Raw genomic sequence first — 21,171 nt, 5'->3', positions numbered from 1 at the left:
TCTCTCTTGAGGTTCACTTCACTCAGGAACAACACAGACCTAGTACTGTTGACACTTTTGTATTTGTTACGGATTGTGAAGAAAGTTAAGGTGACAGAGTTCATTTACTTTTTAACACTTTCTGAGCATGTAATTATATCAGTGTTAAAACAGTTTGGCCTACACCAGCTTAACCCTATAATGCTGCATCATATTGGATACATGGCTTTCTAAGGCCTCTAGATCGGTACACTCTAAAAAATGCTGGGTTAAAAACAACCCAAGTTGGGTTGAACACGGACAAACCCAGCAATTGGGTTGTTTGAACCCAGCGGTAGGGTTAAATGTTTGCCCAACCTGCTGGGTAGTTTTATTTAACTCAACTATTGTTTCAACTATTCATTGAACATTTATTAATGTTCAATGAATAATTATTAAACAATAAACATTTATTAAATTGCTTATTAATAAATGTTCACCTTTTGACTATTACTGTTGCCTCTAATTGCATCTGGTTTTTAACTATTTTGGGTTCATTTTAAGCCAGCCATATAGTAATTTTTAAACAATAGTTGGTTTAAATAAAACTGCCCAGCATGTTGGGCAAACATTTAACCCAACCGCTGGGTTAAAACAACCCAATCACTGGGTTTGTCCATTTTCAACCCAACTTGGGTTGTTTTTAACCCAGCATTTTTAGAGTGTCTGACCCTACTTTTACCAAAAAATCTTTTGTATACGGTTTAAGGCCCATTCACACACTCTAAAAAATGCTGGGTTAAAAACAACCCAAGTTGGTTTGAAAATGGACAAACCCAGCAATTGTGTTGTTTTAACCCAGCGGTAGGGTTAAATGTTTGCCCAACCTGCTGGGTAGTTTTATTTAACTCAACTATTGTTTAACAATTACTGTATTGCTTAATTAAAATTAACCCAAAGTATGTTGGAAATGAACATTTATTAATGTTCAATGAATAATTATTAAACAATAAACATTTATTAAATTGCTTATTAATAAATTTATATTAATAAACTATTAAACTATTAAATTTATATTAATAAAATATTAAAGCTTATTAATAAACATTCACCTTTTGTCTATTATTGTTGCCTCTAATTGCATCTGGTTTTTAATTTCCCAACTATTTTGGGTTCATTTTAAGCTAGCCATATAGCAATTTTTAAACAATAGTTGGTTTAAATAGAACTACCCAGCAGGTTGGGCAAACATTTAACCCAACTGCTGGGTTAAAACAACCCAATCGCTGGGTTTGTCCATTTTCAACCCAACTTGGGTTGTTTTTAACCCAGCATTTTTTAGAGTGCACCAAGGTCGATAACTATTAGGTTTTGATAATCATTCAGTTCCATGAGAAAAGTCCACACCACAACTATAACGATAACGAAACAGATTAAAGATATCATTGGGACCTCTGTCAGGATGATTTTTCCTGCTGTACAAAAATATTTTTTATCATTCTTGGTGTGAACGGGTGGGCCTTTACTATGTGTGTTTGCCCCCTACTGGATTATCCATGCTTTTTCAAGAAGCTGAAGAACTTTTAATATAATTTCCAAAATGTCCACCTTTGTGTCGGCGATGCACGTCTTTTAGCGAAGAAATCCAATTTGATGAAAGCAATGGCAAGAATAATTTTTGTATCATTATAGAAGTTTTGTAATCACTATAATCACTATAGCAATGTTCTTGCTACCATATATTTATCTGGAGTGTATTCATAATAAATGTAATTTATATATTTATATTAATATAATTATTATGCATATCTCATATGTTTATGCATGTATAATAATAATAATAATAATAATAATAATAATAATAATAATAATTTAAGTAATTTGTGACCTGGATTCATCCTTTGTTATTTTTAAAAATGGTTATTTTAAATAAAAGCATGATAAATCAAATATTGTATTACATAAATATGGAAAACTTACTTATTTACTTATTTATTTTACATAATTTGTCTATCGATTCAGTAGACAGTTTGGTAAATATATATATATATATATATATATATATATATATATATATATATGGATTTGAAAAATGAAAAAAACAGACTCAAACCTGTATTTCCCACATGAGCACCACTGCTCAATCTTTTGTAGCACATGCAGCAGGGCAAGGCTGCAATGAGCCTTCCATTATTAGTCACCTTCTCCCATGTGAGAGGAGAGTACATTAATACAATATTAATGTCAGAAGATTTGACATGATTTACTACCTACATGGCTCACTGAAATTATTACTTGCTATTTATATAGAATGTTTTGATGAATGAGTCATCTAACATACCTCACCTATGCATTTGATAAAAAAGAAAAAGGATTCAAGAATCGTTCTCTACACATTAGGCCACACTTTGAGTAGTTTGTTTCAATTAACACCCAAATAATATTGAGGGTCTGTACGCTTGGGCACCTAGCGAAACGACCCCATTCCCTTTTTCCATATTGTTGATTTGTTGTCCCCTGATAGCATCTATCAGACTGCAGGTCTAATAATAAATGCATGAAATCTGCAGGTGCCAGCAGACAGGGAATTGTGCTTTTTGAGGTGCAAAATCTGGTTGAGTTTCACAGTTGCCGACATTCCTCAATAACGGAATTTCAAGGGAAATGTTTCCATGTTCAGGAACAAATCACATGCTTGAAGTTGTCGTGAAGCATGAGACAATTCTACGCATCTAAATGTCTTAATTGAATTACATGTTATCTTAGAGTAAAAAAGGGAGAATCTCACAGCTGGAAATTCAGCAGACTTGAGATCTTTCTGTACACCAGCACAATTTGACAGCAATAAAAGGAACACACTGTGCACTTTTAAATCATTAAAGGTGAACGGTGTCATTTTTTTAAATGTCAAAATACATTCTCATATCCTAGTTTGCTGTGCCGAGACAATTTTCTGTAAATGTGTGTGTGTGCGTCGGTGTGGGGGGGATGGGAATGGGGAATGGGGAATGGGGGGTGGGAATGCAGGGGCACCACGATGCGACCGCAAAATTCAAGTTCTGTCATGTATGCACCCTCATATCGTTCCAAACCTGTATATATGTCACTGAAAAAACTCTCTGTATTTTTATACACAATATACAGTCAAACCAAAAATTATTCAGACATTAGATATATTTTTTTTATATTTATTTTTACTAGTGGGTACAGGACACTATTGTTCATTGATGTAAGTGTGGATAGCAAAATAAAGTAAACTGTGACATATTTTACCCAAAAATTCTTCATACAGTAGACTACCAGTAAAATTTATAAAAATTTTGGACCAAAAATTACTCAGACACTTTGACCTGACCATGTTTTGCTTAAGTGTTATCTGACATAAATCAAGCATTCTGTGTTAATTCAGGCAGGCCTCGTAGTCAAGCTCTGCTATCAGCTGATTCGCAAATTCCATCCCCAGCCATATCAGCTGATCGGATTTCTATGGACTCCATTGGCAACTCTAAAATAAGGCGCATTACTTAAACGCAGCTTCCGTCTCTCTGCTTGCTTGGCTGCTTCCACTGCACGCTGCTTGCAACCCACCTCCTCCCCAGCTCCTCCTTGTGTCTAACTTAATCAGTGTCATTCTGTTGTCATTGATGCATGCTCTGTTCTCAATAGGCTGATTTTGTGCTGCTCTCCCAGTTACAATATGGGAGGTTGACCCCAGAAGCTGCTATTGTTGCTGGTCTAAACTTTCATGGAGCTCATGAAAAGGACGGGGAATGTAGAACAGAGCCATACCGCCAAATTGTAACTTTAGCAAAATATGCCAATAAAAAATTGACTAAAGTTTGTCTCTTGTAATTTTTGACTTAAGTGATCCTGACTGAATTAAGATTATTTTTTTTCTGACACAGTTTAACTAGAGATCATGTCATATTTCATTACTTTTTTTTTTTTTTAAACTATAGTGAATAAACTGTAATAATAAATGAATTTTTCAAGGTGTCTGAATACATTTTGATTTGATTGTACATCAATGGGGTCAAATGTTGTTTGGACTCCACTGACTTTCATTACATGGGCAAAAAACATTCTTCAAAATATCTTCTTTTGTGTTCCACGTACATGGGTAATGACTGCTATTAAGTGAAGGATGTTTCAATCATATTCTGTAAAAATGAGCAAAAAGTGTTAGAATCTACCTCATCTGTCAGTTTTTTTTTTTTTTTTTTTTTTTTTTTTTTACAGCTAAAGCTTGGCAAAACAATGAAATGTTGGTAAGAGGGAAAATGGCAAAAGATAAGCTAGGATGCAGCATTTACTGTACTGAAAGTACCTCAGAGGCCAGTGTGCAGCGGCCAGTAGATCAATAGAGCTCAAGAGATGGTCTGGCATCATTGCGACTCCAAGGTTGAGATAATTCACTTTGTTTTCATTTAAGTTGACTCTGTGGCACAGCTCACTGATCTACAATGGCTTCCTTAGGGGTTGTTGTTGCAGTTGGAATCGGAAACTCTCCACCTTATTTTTCTTCCCTTTTCTAGGTAACCGTTACCTTGAGGACCGCCTCTGGAGTATGTAATAGTTTAGAGTAAATCCACGATGGCAAAACAGCCCCCAACTCTCTAATTTGCATATCATTAGCATATTTTATAGATTTGAGACATTTGTTGCTGGATGCACTCATCAAGTCGATCTGTATGCAGATATGCAAGTGTCTCATTTATGTGATAAAGCCATATAAAAGTATGCAAAAAAGGAGAAGGGCAAGGTGGAATGTACAATGCGCGATGCTTACACGCCAACAGGATGCATTAGCATTTATTGTAGACAGATGCAACAATAGGTTGCATTTGCCACATTTAGTTTACATTCATTAGTTTGCTAATATTTTCTGGCATTGAAGTTCTAATTGCATGATTGCAGTTTGTTCAGTAAATGCACTTTTGCACTTGCATTAATTTAGTGATTCTCAAACGGTTTTGTTTAGGACCCAGCTTTTGCATTGAGTGGTGCCTCAACATTAATAAAACTGTTTATTGTACAAAAGTAAACAAAAACGTCCTTAAAATCAAACATTGTTTTGAAGAACCTGTATTTAATATATTCTGGGTCATATTTTCTTTTACTTTGAATGTAGTTTTCGAGGAGGGCATGTACCACAATGTTAGCAACTATCAGTATTTGCTAATTTATTAAAGGTGCTACAGAGGATGTTTTGTTTTATACATTTTTGCAATATTACTTGAAACTGTCTTTACTAACTGATAATGCAATGTTTTTGTCCGGAGACAGAGTAACAACTGCAGATTATGAGTTACCTGCGGTGAGTCAGACATAATGAATCCACTAACACGACACAGCGAATGCCGGTGGTAAACACTCATGTTCCAATACTCGTGCACGAGTTTTGGGAGGCGTTCCCTCGAAATGAGCTGTGAAGGAGGGGGGTTGTTCTTACGCATGCGCTCATTTCAAAAACTCAGTAACAGTCTTTGGTTTCTCAGTCAACGAAAAGATCCTCTGTAGCACCTTTAATTAAAATTTAATTCATACATATAGGGACTTGAATACACCTTGTAGTGAACATATTATAAATTGTGAATTAAACTTAATTTTAAAGTTAAAAATGTACAGCCAGCTATCATTATTTTAAGTATAATCTTTGATTAAGTCTTATTAAAAAGAATAAAAAAATATTCCATGTATTTAAAAAAAAAAATTCTGCCAAATTACAGACATGTTTCCCAACCAGCAGTCATGCGGTGCAACCAACATGCAGAAACATATGAGAGAGAGAGAGAGAGACTATAACAATAAATTTATATCACAACAAGGTTAGTTCATGATATAAAATGTCATATGGTACTAAAAACTTACTATCCCAAAAAACTTGCTATTTCATGATATTTGTTGAACCTTTTCTTAAAAAAAATGGTTTAAATGATTTTCATAGCCACATGAAACCAATATGGTGCATAAAAAGAGTACATTTCTAAGAACTTGGCACACTTGTTTCAGATTACATTTTAAAAAGATTTTTTTTTTTTTCTCAACAGACGATTTGAGAACCACTGATTAGTTTACTGCTGTGATATTCTTAAAAACACTCCGAATAGCAAAAAACCCATAAGGTTATGAAAATGTGTGACTAAGATAAACAACTCTCTTGTCGCTCCAGTGTTTACACCACTGTGTTAAGAAGCATGCAGAAACTTTCCAATTAGACTTGCCAGACCTGACACAGTCTAAATAGTGAAGTTGTGCTAATTCTGTCAGTAGTAGACCCATTTGTGCAGTCTCCAAAACTCAGTGTGCCATTGTGGCAACCAAACATAGCAGATGGCTGAATTAATTGTATAAGTGTCTGACTTTCCTACAAGCCCTGATGTTCTCATGTCTTCTCTTTGTATAGTATATCCCTTTCAGTCAATAAAATGTCTCCACCGCCGGACTAGAGGCGGCAGTTGAAATTCAAGGCACGCAGACTTATCTTTTTTTCTTGAAACGTGGAGAAATAGCTTTCCTCTGACACCTTTCTAAGACAACCATTGATTTCCCATTGATGTGCTGGAGGGGAGAAAGGAGAGGGTGGATCAAACTTGGAAGTCATGAATGGGGCAGTTCCTGTAACACCTTGCAGAACTAATTAGAATCTCTTTTTTATTTTACAAGTTTGTCCTTGTCTTCCTTTCATGAAGAGCTTTCATATTACTGCAAACACAATTATAGCTGATCACTTCCTCATTACGGAGCTGGTCCCCCGCATTGAGGCTGTCTACTCCACTAACAAGTGAATTCATAGAAAGAAACCATAGTTGTTCACAAATTTTTGCAGGTGAAATCCATTCATTTCAATAGGAATCCACATGGTCAAGGGTGAAGCATTGATGCGCTATATATTCACTTCCATTATGATGCTAAAGGCTGATTTATACTTCTGCATTGAAACTACACCGTAGCTATGCTGTGATTGGTCCGCTAGAATCTCTCCCTGCAGTTGTAATTGCACGTCGACGTGGACAATGACACAGAAATATAAAAAGCAATGTGTAGCCTACTGTTACATTCAGAAGGGGACGGAGACACAGGTAAGGTTAAGATCTTGTTTATTAAACAACCAGAGGATGATAGGCAGAATGCAGGTGAGTAAAGGCAGGATAAGTTCATGACTGTAGCTGTGACTGGATCTGATGTTGTTTCTTATCTTTCCCAGGGAACATGGATGCAGGCGGACGTGGAGCAGACAGGACACGGAGACACTAGGAGCCACGGAGAACACTGGAGACAGGTAAGCAGGCGTTAGAAGAGTCCTTGAGGTAAGCATAACAGGTAGGTATGCATTAATGAGACTGGACAGTGACTGTGTGCTCTGGAGTGTCTTTTATGCTGCGGTGGTGATGAGTGCTGATGAGTGTCAGGTGTGGATGGTTAATACTCAGGAGAGGGAGTGCGTTGTGATTGGGTGAGTGAAGAGCCTGGCGTGTCTGTGACATTTACGCGCAGCCTTAATACTTAGACTAAAGCAAAATTTGGCTGAATTTTATGTGGCTCATAAAAACTAAAATAGCTTTGGCTGTTGTAATATGACAATTGCTTTTATTTACTGCATTTTTGGGGCTTCCCAACTTTTGGATAATAACGTAGTTAAGTTCAGGTGACTTGAACGATAAGATGCATTTACGCTTAGTCGATTCACATCTTGCATGCATCTAAAACCCCCTTTAGTGCACCTCTGACACAAGCTAGTAGCAAGGGAACTGCCATGCTTGCATACCAAAGTGGTGCCGCAAATGTGATCACATTAAATACCCAATTACAGAATGGGGGAAATTACTTGGCAACCTGCTAAGCTACAAGCTACTTGTATTTTAAGCTATATTCAAGCTACCCTTTTGAATAAAGTAGTTAGCTACACTACAAACTAAATTGGAAATAGACATTTTAAGACAGCCTGTTGGCCTACATTAGTTTGGGTGTAAAGCAGTGAGAGAAAAAGTGTGAAAAAATAACATTAGCATGTAGCATTTTGTTATGCCACACTCCTACTTTTTACAGAAACAGTAAAGTTTTTTTTTTTATAGTCAGGCTAGCAGGTTTGTTACTCCCCAACACTAGTGATTTATTTGAATATGGATTGATGAAAAAATGGTCGATATAACAGTGGCTAATTGAATATCAACATTTAAAGAACGTCAGTTGTTCAGCTATTACGCAAAAGCCCTGTAGGTCTCTGTATTTAATATTTAATATTTGAACGCTGTAGCCTTGGGCATTACCATTCCTATGCTCACAGTGCTGGTAGATTTGCAAAGCTTTAGTCAACGATACGAGCATATCATGATGTTTAATGAAGGGGTTTGGAGACTAGCTCTAGAGAGAACTCATTTCTCTACCCTGAGCCAGCTGCTTATTTATACATACTGCTCTTTGATTCTTCAAGATTGGGTGCATCCGAATTCATTTAGTTTTCATTCAGTTGTCCTTTGAGTGCAACTGCACTCTCATTTTTCTGTGCCTCACTTTTTCTATGTAATATGCGGCGAATTAGTCTAGCCAGCTGTTCGCTGGAAACCAGACGCTAAACAATGTCTCATCCTCTCACCAACTGTGAAGTTGTGGTGGAGTAACCCAGCAAGGCATCATTAGCATTAGAGTGTCGTCTCCTGCCTTCTCATTCCCCTCTCCACCCTGATTACGACCTGTATCAATCATTAGCCCGCCGTTCTCCTACCTATGCCTCCTACCTCAGTCGCTTCCCCCTTTAGTGCGCTTCTGGCACTTGCTAGCAGCAGGGGAACTGCCATGGTAGCGACCCATAGCGCTGTTAGTCTCAATGCCCTCTGCCAGTGTGCCAGCCAGGGGGCTTAATTACACTTGATTACCTGCTGGAGTGTCTGCGGACCACTGGTCGGCCGAGGTAGGCAGAGGGGAACCGTTTGATAGCACAATTAGTTGCACTAGGAAAAGCCCCAAGGACTTTATGATGTTGCACGTCCATTGCACCAGCCTACAGCTAGTACATGAGCCCTTCATTGTTGCTTTTCTCTGAATTTCTTTTGAATTGATGTCTGCTTGTTGATGATAAAGGTTTTGAATTGATGTCATTATTAGTCCGGTTTGGGATTTAGGGGTTGACGCTAAAGTCAACAATCCTTTGCTTTCAAATTTCTCACAGAAAGAATGGTTTGGAAAACTAGCAATAAAGTCATAATTTGCAACCCATTTTATTTTTGTAATGTGAAATCTGTATTTGAGTAGACATTCAACAACAACAACAACAAAAAGTAAGGCGGGCTTGATTTCATTCATATAGGAGATTGGATTGTGAAAAGTAGGCTGATTGAAGCAAAGTGGTTGAAGGGGGGTGGGGGTGGGGGTGGGGGTGGGGGCTGAAAAGTATGGGCTCGGTGATGTCATCAAAAATGGAAAGTTGTTTTAGAGACAGAACTACTTTATTTTGATGAAAGATTATGTTGCTGATTTCATTAATTGGGAATTAAATGGATCATGAAAAAAGTAGGCTGTACATATCAGAATGAAGCCTGGTGGTTGAAGGGGAGGGGCTGAAAAATACGGGCTTGGTGATGTCATTAAAATTGGTTGTTTTAGAGGCGGGGCAAGTTATTTCATTTTGATGAAAGATTATGTTGCGGCTTTTGTTAATTGGGAATTTATTGGATCTTGAAAAAAAGTGTCTAGTACGTGACTGAAGGAGGGGAGGGGCTAAAAAATATGAAGAAAGCAAAATCAATTCTGATTTCACGTTTACTTTGACGCGCTAAAATGTATGCGGAAAACAGAGGAACAGGCTCATTATTATCAGCTCTGCAGTTGGATACTGGCTTGAGTCCCATCCGATTAGAAGAATGAAATCTCGCCACTTTAGCAAAGGCACTGAGCCCGTCGAGCCGAACTTCATTAGCATACTGAAAGAGACGCAGGGCGTTTTGGGCAAGCACCGCCCTGCCCTAATGCCTGCCTCAGTACTAATTAGTTTTGATCAGTGAAATTGACTTTGCTGATAAGAGAGTTGTTTGATGTGCCGCCAGCCCTGACTTTGTTTTCATTCGATTTATTATTTCATCTGTGTATTGTGGCTGCTTTCTCTGCATGTTTTTTCATTTTATGTGCCCCATGCGGCAGTTAATTGCAAACCTATTTTTCTGCCTTGTTAATGACTTTGATGTGTGTTTCAAATTCTCAGAATTTTCCAGATTTCCAATTGACAAGTTTTCAGGGCTGTTCTGCTTGTTACCGCATGCCAAGTTTGATTCAGCGCAGGTGGATGTTTCTTGACAGTAACTGAGGTTTGCATGTTTTTTGTTTAGGGGAAATCAAGTTTGCATGCATACTATAAGGAAGAGTTTGTTTTTAAAGTAACTTCATTTAGATGTCTTAAGTGCATAATGGATCATTCCTTGCTGGGATCAAATTACCAACCCTGAACTTTAAGCACCACACCAAACCAGTGTTGTTATTGTTAAATAAAACAAAGTATTAAAATAATTTTTGTTAAATGAAATAAGGCTAAAATAAAATATTAGATGAAAAACTTAAATTGGAATTGATTAGATCAGGGATTCCCAAAGTGTGGTGCGCGCACCCCCAGGGGTACGCGAGCTGCCACCAGGGGGTGCGCGAGAGGAAAAATTTAATGGCGGTCTGTTTTTTTTAAGTGGGATTTTTCCAAACAATAAAAAAACATGAACAGTAAACATTTCCTTTGTAATCGCTTTTATTTAAAAAAAAAACAAAAAAAAAAAAAAAAACTATAATTTATTAGTTTTTGATAGAAACGTAGAAGAAGACAGCTGCTGTCTTCTATGCACTGCTCTTCTTTTATGCACTGCAGGCTAGGCTATGCGTGCCAACTCGTTTCATTCATAGCCTATTGCTGCAATGTTTCTTTTACGCGGCTGAAAATAATTGTGCTTTACGTTTACATGGACAGCAGTAATCTAATTACTGACCTTATTCTGAATAAGACAATATTATGATTAAGGTGTTTACATAAGTTGCTTTTAGAATATTCCATTCATGTTCCCATTTTACAAAAGTCCACACAGTTCGTGCCATATACAGTTTTGGGTGTTTTCATTTTTAATCTTACGAAAGCTTCAAGTGCAGTTAATTATTTGACATGCAATACGTGCAAATATATATAGCCTACGGAGCCCGCACATGACATGCAAGAATAAATAAATAAATTGTGTGCATGATTTACTAATTCGTTCCCTCAATTTATACATAGAGGGAACAAATTAGTAAATCGTTCGCACGATTTAGCCCAGGCTACTATTTATTTTCTCTCTCATGTGTGGGGCTCTGTAAATAGACAACGGTGGATACAAATTCTCCAGCAACAGGCCTCCTGTACTTTAATTCGGCAACTTTTATTCATGCCACCGCGACAAACTCAGAGGTACTGGATGAGAGATGAGGTGAGAGGAATTTGATTTGTGGCTTCTTGCTTGACGCTTGCTCTTGTTTGCCGTCAAAACGGTTGACCACTGCCGTGTGTGTATTGTGTCCTGTGGCAAAATGTGGCGAAAACTCCCACATGACGTTAATAGTGTGATTAAGGTGTGTACATGTCTACAATGCACTCCAATAATGCGACTAAAATAGGAATACTCCACCTGTCTTAATTCGATTTGTGTTTACTTCGAGTATGACTTTAGTCGGATTAAGGTAATAAAACATCGCTGTTTACATGGTCCTTTCTTAATCAGAGTGTTGTCTTAATCGTATTAATATCGGATTACTGCTATCCATGTAAACGTAGTCACTGAGCCTGTGTCTGTCACTCGTCCTCTTAAAAGTGGAAGCTTGTGCGTAGCTTTGTTGCATTATATCGAAACTTTGTTGATGTTGTTATTGTCATGCGTGTTCTGGTTATTTGCGCATGATTAAACATGAGTCTTTATATGGCGATAAAACAAAGCTTTGTTGCGTTTTTTTTTTGTTGTTGTTGTTGTGGGGATTGGGGGTGCGAAGAAGGGGGTGCGCAGGAAAAAAAGTTTGGGAACCGCTGGATTAGATCATGAAAAAAAGATTGAACATACCAGCTTGAAGAAGGGGAATGGCTGAAAAGTGAGAGACGTTTTAGAGGAAAGTCGTTTTAGAGGTTTTTACACTCTGATGAAAAATATTACTTTGGCAAGATGTTTTTTTTTTTTTTTTTTTTTTTTTTTTTTTTTTTATGGAACAGAAACTTGCACAAAGAAAGCAAAAACAAGGCCCATTCCGATTTCACGTTGACTTTAACATGCTAAAATGTACAAACTTTGTAAATGTTTGTGATCTCAGTTTAGACCACCATTTATTCTGGATAAAAGTCACTTTTATATTAAAAGTCACAAGTGTTAAGAACAGGTGTCTCACAGGTACAGGTGTCCATGTTTATTTGTGTTTCATAGATGTGTGTGTCACCAACCTGCTTTAGCTGTGTGTTAGGTTGTTTCAGGACGAAGGAGACTGAGAGATCCAACTGGCGCTGTAGGCCAAGCCTGCTGCTGTCAGTCACGTGAACCTCACTGTGCCTTTGGGCCCCTCCTTTCCTCCCTGGTGCCAGGACAGCTGTTGCAGGCTGTCAGGCAGCGGGAGCAGAAGCCACCTCCTCTGTCAGGGCAGTGATCTCTCGGCCTCCAGGCTGCAGTAACGCTACATCAGCCAGCCAGCTGAGCAACGTCCCAACTTTTTGTGCCAAAAGCGGAATACAAACCGCTCACTCTCACCTCACTTCGGCACACCAATTATCCATCTGGCAGCCACTGTACAGTACTATTATCAGTGTCCCCAATGACCTAAATATCTTATAACTGTATGAGATGATGCTGTTAGGTTTTCTGTTTTCTTCTATATAAAAAAACCATGACCTCAGATCTCATCGTAAAAAGACGACAAATATAAACATACTGCATTTCCTTTTCCAAATACTTTGGGGAAGGTATGTCATTACATACTGTAGGTTACATATCACATGACAGGCCTATGACACTTTGGATATTTTGGACAGAAACGTCACTTCCAAAAATAACCTCCAGGACCGTTGGTGAAACATATGGGCTCCCTGAAAAGTGACAAAAAAGTAAATAATTATTGGTAACACTTTATTTTACAGTCTCCCTGTTACATATATTAAATGTTCTTAATATAGTAATAAAGGTAATTATGCATAATTATAAGCAACTAACCTAAAACCAAACACTACCCCTAACCCCCTAAATTGTCTCTAATTAATATTACTCTATTTGTATAATTACACTGCAACAAGGGCACCTTAAAAGAAAGTTTAACCTAAATATTTGTATCTTGTTGGTGCTGTAGAAGAAAATGGTAAAAAGAACATATAATAAGATAATGTAAAAATAATAATAATGATGATGATATAAGGTTGGATGACAAATTAGTATGCCCAAAGTAATTAAAAGCAAAAAAAATATTTTAAAAATCTAGTTATAAACATGTGCTAGGTTCTTAGAAATGTAATAATTTCAAAATGGGTTTCATACTTTAACCCTTAAATGCATATGTTTATCAATGTCTTTATCAACCAAGAACATAATTTAGACCTCCCCCTTCTTAGCATTCCTCAATCTTTTCATGATCAACAATAAAAATAAATAAATAATAAAATAATAATAAAAAAAAAAAACTGTAAAAGAATGTCTGTTTTCTAATTATGTTCATTTATTTATTTTTTGTAAAAAGTGTATAGGGTCGCTAGTGACCCGAAGTATGTAATAGTTTTTTTTTCTGCCCAACAATATTGAATCCCTGACATCTCAAAAAGTGTAATTCACATTTATTCCCCAAGGTGGCAATGGCTGATAAACAATAATGACGTGATGCGTCATTCATAGTAATTACTGTAGCCAGAAAACTAAAGAATACACAAGCATCATCAGCAAATCTTGAAATAGCTCGGCGAATTACTGCAGAGAAGGTAAACAGATGTATTAGTGTAACTTAATGGTGGATTTGATGACGAAGCTGTCAGCGGACAAAATGATTATGAAGATTATTAAACAATAGTTTTGAGAGTAATGTATGGAATAGTTCAGGTCCCAAATATGAGCCAGATGCTTAATGATCTGGGGAAATGAGAGCATAATTGTTTCACTGAATTTATGAGCAGTATCGCACTTGTAGCCGTGCGATATGACTGTATATCAGCCACGTGATATTGCATTTATACAACAGTTTGATGGCACAAGTAAGTAAATAAATAAGAAACAACAACAACAACAGAGTGTCTTTAAAAGCCCTCTTTTGTGAGGAACTACTTCCTTCCACCACAGATTCAAATCTCAAGTTGACAGTTTAAAAGTTGAGCCCAAGCCTCCGTTACTAATTCTAAAACGTCAGTTTAGAACTAGTAACGAAGGAATGTCGCTTCATAGAAACTCATTGTAATATTTATGAGAGTATTATGAGACTAAAAGAGTGCATTTACTGCATGTGATATAGCACTCATTATTGAGGTCGATGTCATTATATCCATTATAAAAAAAACAAATCTGTTTGAATGTCCTCTGAGGAAAGTTATATCTTTGTCCTTTTAAAACATTTCCCATGACAGCGCTGAAACAGCTTCCTTATTTACGACCAGTCCCTTTCAATTTGCTACTGACTCACTCACAAAGACAGCATCTAATGGTGTAATAATGTAACTTTCACTGAAGTCGAAATCACAATCTTAATACCAAATATGGCTTATTATTTATAAAAAATTATATTTATTGAGCAATAATATTTAAAATAACAACAATAGCTATTAGACATTAGGACATAAACACCAGCAAACAATTCATTCAAATGTACAAAAGCAGCGCTCTAGTACAGAATTTAGTCTAAATATAAAGTTATGAACCTTAATTTTCTCCTCAAACTAAATCGATTTGCCTGTTTGATATACCCCAAATGAATTATATCTCATGTTTAACTACTATCTACATAAAAGCCAGCAGCAAATTCACAAAGTACTGGCAGAGATTAAGCTGTTCTTTGCGGGTACATGAGTGGTGAATGGCCGCTGGCGAAACAATTTGAAATTACACAACCTGAAAATGCATTGATCATAGAAAACCTGTTTTTATTACCTGTATGAATTGCCCTTTTAATGTGTTTTTGTGTTTATTATAAAAGCAGGCAACTAATATGACCTATGTCCTTGACCCTCAAATAATAAACCCTAAATAAATCGCTCATAAATGAACCATTAATTTGGAATTTAATGTGCTAAACACTACAAAAAACACATTCACACCAACACACTATACCAAAATCAAATCTGTGTTTCAATGAGCTTTCACAGCAGATAAGTGGAAGATGATTCATTTTCGTAATATAGGATTCAATTATTTTGTTATCTGGTTTACCATCCATTTGAAATGATTGATTTATCAGCATATCTGTATTCTGTTTTGGGCTGCTAGTTCACAGCTGTGATGAATGTTTGTTGTTGGCAGGTGGTCACATACATACATACACGCTCACACATGCTTTGACACTCTTACACTGTCGGCTCCTTTCAACAAATTGGGCCAGATCATGGATTCACTTTCATGCCGAAAGACTTCATGGTGAATGTTTAGCTACATCTCTTTATATCTCACAAGTTCAGTTGGCAGTAACAGTGTCAGTAAACTTTATAAAGCAACACCCATTAACTATTTTAACAGTCTCTACCACCCCAATAAAAATATGATTTTGAATTATTTTTGACATTCGAAATTAATATTACTGATCTCTGAGCATCCTGTTTGGACATCCCAACACAGGCCTATTCTTGGCTGTATTTATTATCAGGAGCTCTAAGATGATCCAGGTGTTTTTTATAGGATTACCAATGCCTTTAAAAGCTCTTTACGACCTGCAGGGTTGCGTTAAAGATCCAGACAGTACTTCTGAAAGAAATAAACCATTGTGACTAATGGCGTTTGTTATGCAAAGGGCCCTGCACCCTTCTGCTCCACTCCGCATTATGTGTGTGTGTGTGTGTCCCTGCGCGTGTAAATAAATATGAAAAATTACTTGTGCTTTTATCAACTCCTTAGGCTCCTGAGGACGCTTATTCCATGCATAATGGCTTTCCCATCCAAACGATTTTCCTTTTATCTCTCTCCTCTGATGCTCCTTATTAAAACCCACTTAAATCAAACGAGATTGTACCTTTAGAGTCACTGGCACAGGAAGCAGTTTGTATCCTTTTTAATTTAATCCAAACAATTTCATTGCCTTTAATTTGCTGCGCTACTATCGCAATTTTGCCAGTGGCAGCCGTGTACGGCCACATTAAACAAACCTCATCGCAGCTGTCCTGCTGAAAATTCCTGGTTTATTCTTGGTGCCGGGTCGGGCCAGTATATGCAAACAGCGGAACCGCATGCAGTTTTCCTGGCCCTTATTAGGTACACAATATGCATTGTCTTTGAGTTTTCTGGAACAGAAATAAAAAAGTCATTATTGGCTAAACAGAAGGAAATGAAACACACTCACTGTACATCCAGGGCCTTAACATGTAAGCTGCGGTCATGCATTCTGTTACTTTCAACAAATTCCCCTCTTCACAGTCCATCTGGGTTGTAAATTGGGTGGGCTGATCCTGTTTCTGCTCCGTTAGATGCAGGATATTGGTATTAATTGTAGGCAGAGATCCACTTTTTCCCATTTTTTAAAGGAGGAACACCAAGTATATTACATCAATTATTAATGATGGATTTATAGGTTTGATTCCATTAATGATTCCATACTTTTGAGGAACAAAATATTTGGGAAAAAGAAATGGAGTTCCACTGTGAAATTTACACTGTAAACCCGAATAAGTTGGGCTAACTCAAAAAAATTGAGGTAATCGGTTACATCAAATTTTTTTGAGTTATGATGTTCCCAATTTTAAGTAAGAAGAACTATCAAGTTTTGAGTTTGTAGTACTCATGCATGTTAATTCCTCCTAACTTGAAGTACTGAGTTAGCTAACTCATACATTTTGATAGCATAATATTTTTAGTTAAAGCTGCAGTACGTGATTTTTGGCCCTCTAGCGGTTAATAAACAGAACTGCACCGTCTTGCGGAAGAACATTGTAGCCGGAGCTACTTTTCTCCGTGTATGTCTATGGCGAGTCACGCAGTTACTATGATACTCTGCGGCGAGTCCTACCAGTCCGGTCTGAAATAATCCGAATATAAACACTTATTATAAGTGTACCATAATGATTCATGGTAAGACAAAAACACGGTTTGGAAAATGGATTCATGTTGTACATTCTCATTATATAATTTTTTGTAAATTTTGAACACAAAAAAGTTACTGACAGCAGCTTTAACTTTTTTTATTCTGAGTTCTTGCAAATCAAATGAGTTATTTACTTCACTTTAAACCCTAAGAAAATACAGAAAATGCCAACTTGCTAATTTGCTAACATGTTAACAATAGCATGGTATAACACTTACTGAATAAGTACAGCAACTTAAAACATGTAACTTACCTGTTCTCAAACCAAGCCGCATGTGCCGCTTGTCACCATGATGGTAACTCTCCAAAGACCCACTGTATTAAAGATTCTTTTGTCTTTATTTGGAAGTTTATTTTGCTCACTGTTATTTTGTTTATTTTCTTAATATGCCCCAATTTTTCTTGTTCAATCCTGGCTCCTCCCTAATTAGTTGCTCATTGATTAGTACACACCCTCTGTTAATTAGCCAATCACTGAAGCTATGTACTAACGAGTCCTGATTTATAAATGCCTGCAGTGAAGCATGATAGACTGTGAGTCTTTGGAGCTGCCTGATGCTTGTAACGCGTGTGCATATTCATGAGCAATGTAAGTTTGTTTCTTTTGGGTTTCATATATTGTATTTTTGATTGTTAATTTGTGTGGCTTATTTTCATTTAAGTGTTTGTATTCTTGTTTAGAGACAACATACCCATACCTACCCCTACTCCTATTCATATGATGTGCTCCCTGCTCATCTTTGTTCTGTCTGCTCCAATGGAATACTAAAAGTGGTCATATGGAACTGTACTGGACTCTGTGATCTTGTCGACATCCCTACTGGACTCAAGCCAGCTATGCCTTAAAGCCCAAACTCCTTTACACCCACATTAACAGAAACTCTTCTAAATTAGCATGACAAAACAATCACTACTAAATCTCCCTTACCATTAATCTTGCCCAAAAAAAAAAAAAATATATAACTTAATTTTTAGCATTTACTCTCGCTTTTGAGTGCCATGGGCAACGCATGCTGGGAAAAATAAATCCCAGCCCAGATTCAGTTAAACTTAAGTTAATCTAAATTAAAAGAAAGGAGTTCATAAAACTCAAAACAAAACAGTTCAGTTTACTTAAAATGTATCAGTTCTGTGAGCTCAAAAGAAAATTCAAATACTCTCAGCAGTTAATTTAACTGAACTAATTTGTTCAATTTAAGTTTGTCCTACTCAAACCAAGTATTTTGAGCGTTCGGGTTTACAGTGTACCAAAAAAAAATAAAAAAACAGTCCGTAAGTACACAGATTCAAGTAAAGGCACATTAGCGAAATTATGTGGGCAAAAAGGTCAACTTTCAATATTGTAGCAACGTATGAAGTACTGCATGACTTGAACCCGTTGTAAAAGGGTAAAGCTTTCACCCTCATGAGAAATCACATTCGTGGATTCCTATTGAAATGACTACAATAACCATCATGGCTGAGTTTCCCGATAACGTTGTCTCTTACCGTGCTACGAAGACTCTAATGGTATACCTTAACTAAACTGGATGTTTACCCAGCAGCCGCGTCACATTACTGGTGTAAATCACTAATTTCTGTTATTGGATGATCTACTCAAAAGTGCAACATGCAAAACATAATCAACAGCTACTATAGTGGAGAAAAAAGACAGAAAGAGAGCCCCCAGCAGCTGAATTTCAGGGCTGAGGGGGTAGCTTCATCGATTTTGTCTCGACAAAGCCAGACCAACAAGATGTAAACGCTGAATTTGCTGGCGTGGCAGGTGAATTTATTTATTTATTTTTTTATTTTTTAGAATGGCAGCTTCTAAAATGGTAGCCAGGGGACTAAAGTTTTTTTTTTTTCACTGTATGTCACTGTATCACTGACATAGTTTGACCAAACATCCCACCACAATCATTCCCTTTAAATAGACTCCTAAGCCTTTACTTCCTAATGGTTTGCCAGCTACTGTACCTTTGGATAATATAATTAAAATGCTAACAACCACCAGTGTTATGACAATTTTATTCTTTGCATGAAAACATTTCAATTGCAACTTCAGAACTTCATGAATTACAAGTAATTTGTTACTTGAAAAATGTAATCTGATTACATAACTTGAGTTACTTGTAATGCGTTATCCCCAACACTGTTTGTTAGTGAATAAGACTATGGTTACACTTTATATTTTTGATTCACTAAAAAGAGCCTGCTCATAAGAGTCATTTGTTTGAGAATCTGAATTTTGGTCAGACTGTCAGTGTCTGAAATTGAATACTTCTCTACCATATAGTATGCCAAAAGTAGAACTGTATGTCTGAATACATAATTCTAAAAACAGCAGACGAAAAATACGCTACTTTCGGCGAGATTCTGAAGTGCACATTCAGTGGACAGGACACTTTACTATCCCATGAGGACACAGGAAAGGATTTATGAATGGCAGAACAGACTTTTTCACTATATAGAACATGCTTTTTTAACAGTCACGTTCAAAATTTAAATTTAAAAGTAGTACCTACTCAGACATTATGCAATTTTGGACATATTATTTTTGCTTTTTTTTTTTTTTTTTTTTTTTAACTTACAAAGACTCATTCGTTTAAGAATGTAATGTGGTCCAACTGAAGGTGAGCTTGAGAACACAAGTGCAGTTTATTAAACTAGACATGAACTAAATACAAAACAAAGACGTGGCTTGACATGACTTGGCTTGGCTATACTTGGACACATGAACAGAAACATAAACTCACCAGACAGTGGATTACAGGGAAGGGCTATTTATACAAAGAGACTAATAACAAACAAGGAACACCTGTGAATAATCAAGACAATGACCCAATCACAAAACAGAATTGAATTTCCACATGACTAAATCAACCAATAAGTGTGTTCGTCATCGGCTGCGACTGGATGCAACCGGTCGGTGAGAGTAGCCACGTGCAGGCAGGGATGAGCTGAAAACGGAGACGTAAAGTTGGACACTTTCTGCTTCCCATAGTGATTTTCGCACTGCATTTGCATACTTTATCACAGCTGTGAAATAAATGTAATATTTGACTAATACACAGATGTTTCAGAGCTTTTTGAGCATTAGTGGAACTGAGGTTTTCAGAACAAACACGAAACGTGATCGTTGTCATGCGGTGAATCCGGCCAATCATGGAACAGCTGTGTCGTCATCAGAGCCCGTGCAGCCACTCTTGAGAAACTGCACTGGCTGACTCAGGCGGCTGCTCTCGAATCGCTCTTGCGGTACTTTGAAACCATACATCACAGTAACATGGCGTCAACGCTGCAAGTCGGACAAAATGTCTTACCGGCATGCACTGCTTCAAGTCAGCCGCAGATCGGACTGTGCAGCGCTACATGAAGTCGAACAAACCTAATGACAGTATAACACATGAGACTAGGGAAGCACATGACATGATCACATGCAGCGAATCACATGGGAGCACATGGCAAACATAACACACAAAGCAATGAAACATTAACCTGAACTTGAAAATAAAACATGAAGCATGAACATGAACCAAAGTAAAAATGTTACTAAAATGACTAAAACTATAAATGAAATAAAACGTACTGAGAAAGGTAATTGAAATAAAGCTGGAATATATACAGTACAGTCCAAAAGTTTGGAACCACTAAGATTTTTAATGTTTTTAAAAGAAGTTTCGTCTGCTCACCAAGGCTACATTTATTTAATTAAAAATAAGGTAAAAAACAGTAATATTGTGAAATATTATTACAATTTAAAATAACTGTTTTCTATTTGAATATATTTCACAAAGTAATTTATTCCTGTGATGGCAAAGCTGAATTTTCAGCATCATTACTCCAGTCTTCAGTGTCACATGATCCTTCAGAAATCATTCTAATATGCTGATCTGCTGCTCAAGAAACATTTAATGTGTACAATTGTACAAAATATTTGTGTACAATATTTTTTTTCAGGATTATTTGATGAATGGAAAGTTCAAAAGAACAGTG

Source organism: Megalobrama amblycephala, linkage group LG2 (assembly GCF_018812025.1).
Source record: "Megalobrama amblycephala isolate DHTTF-2021 linkage group LG2, ASM1881202v1, whole genome shotgun sequence".
NCBI lineage: Eukaryota > Metazoa > Chordata > Actinopteri > Cypriniformes > Xenocyprididae > Megalobrama > Megalobrama amblycephala.
This window is presented reverse-complemented; position numbering follows the sequence as displayed.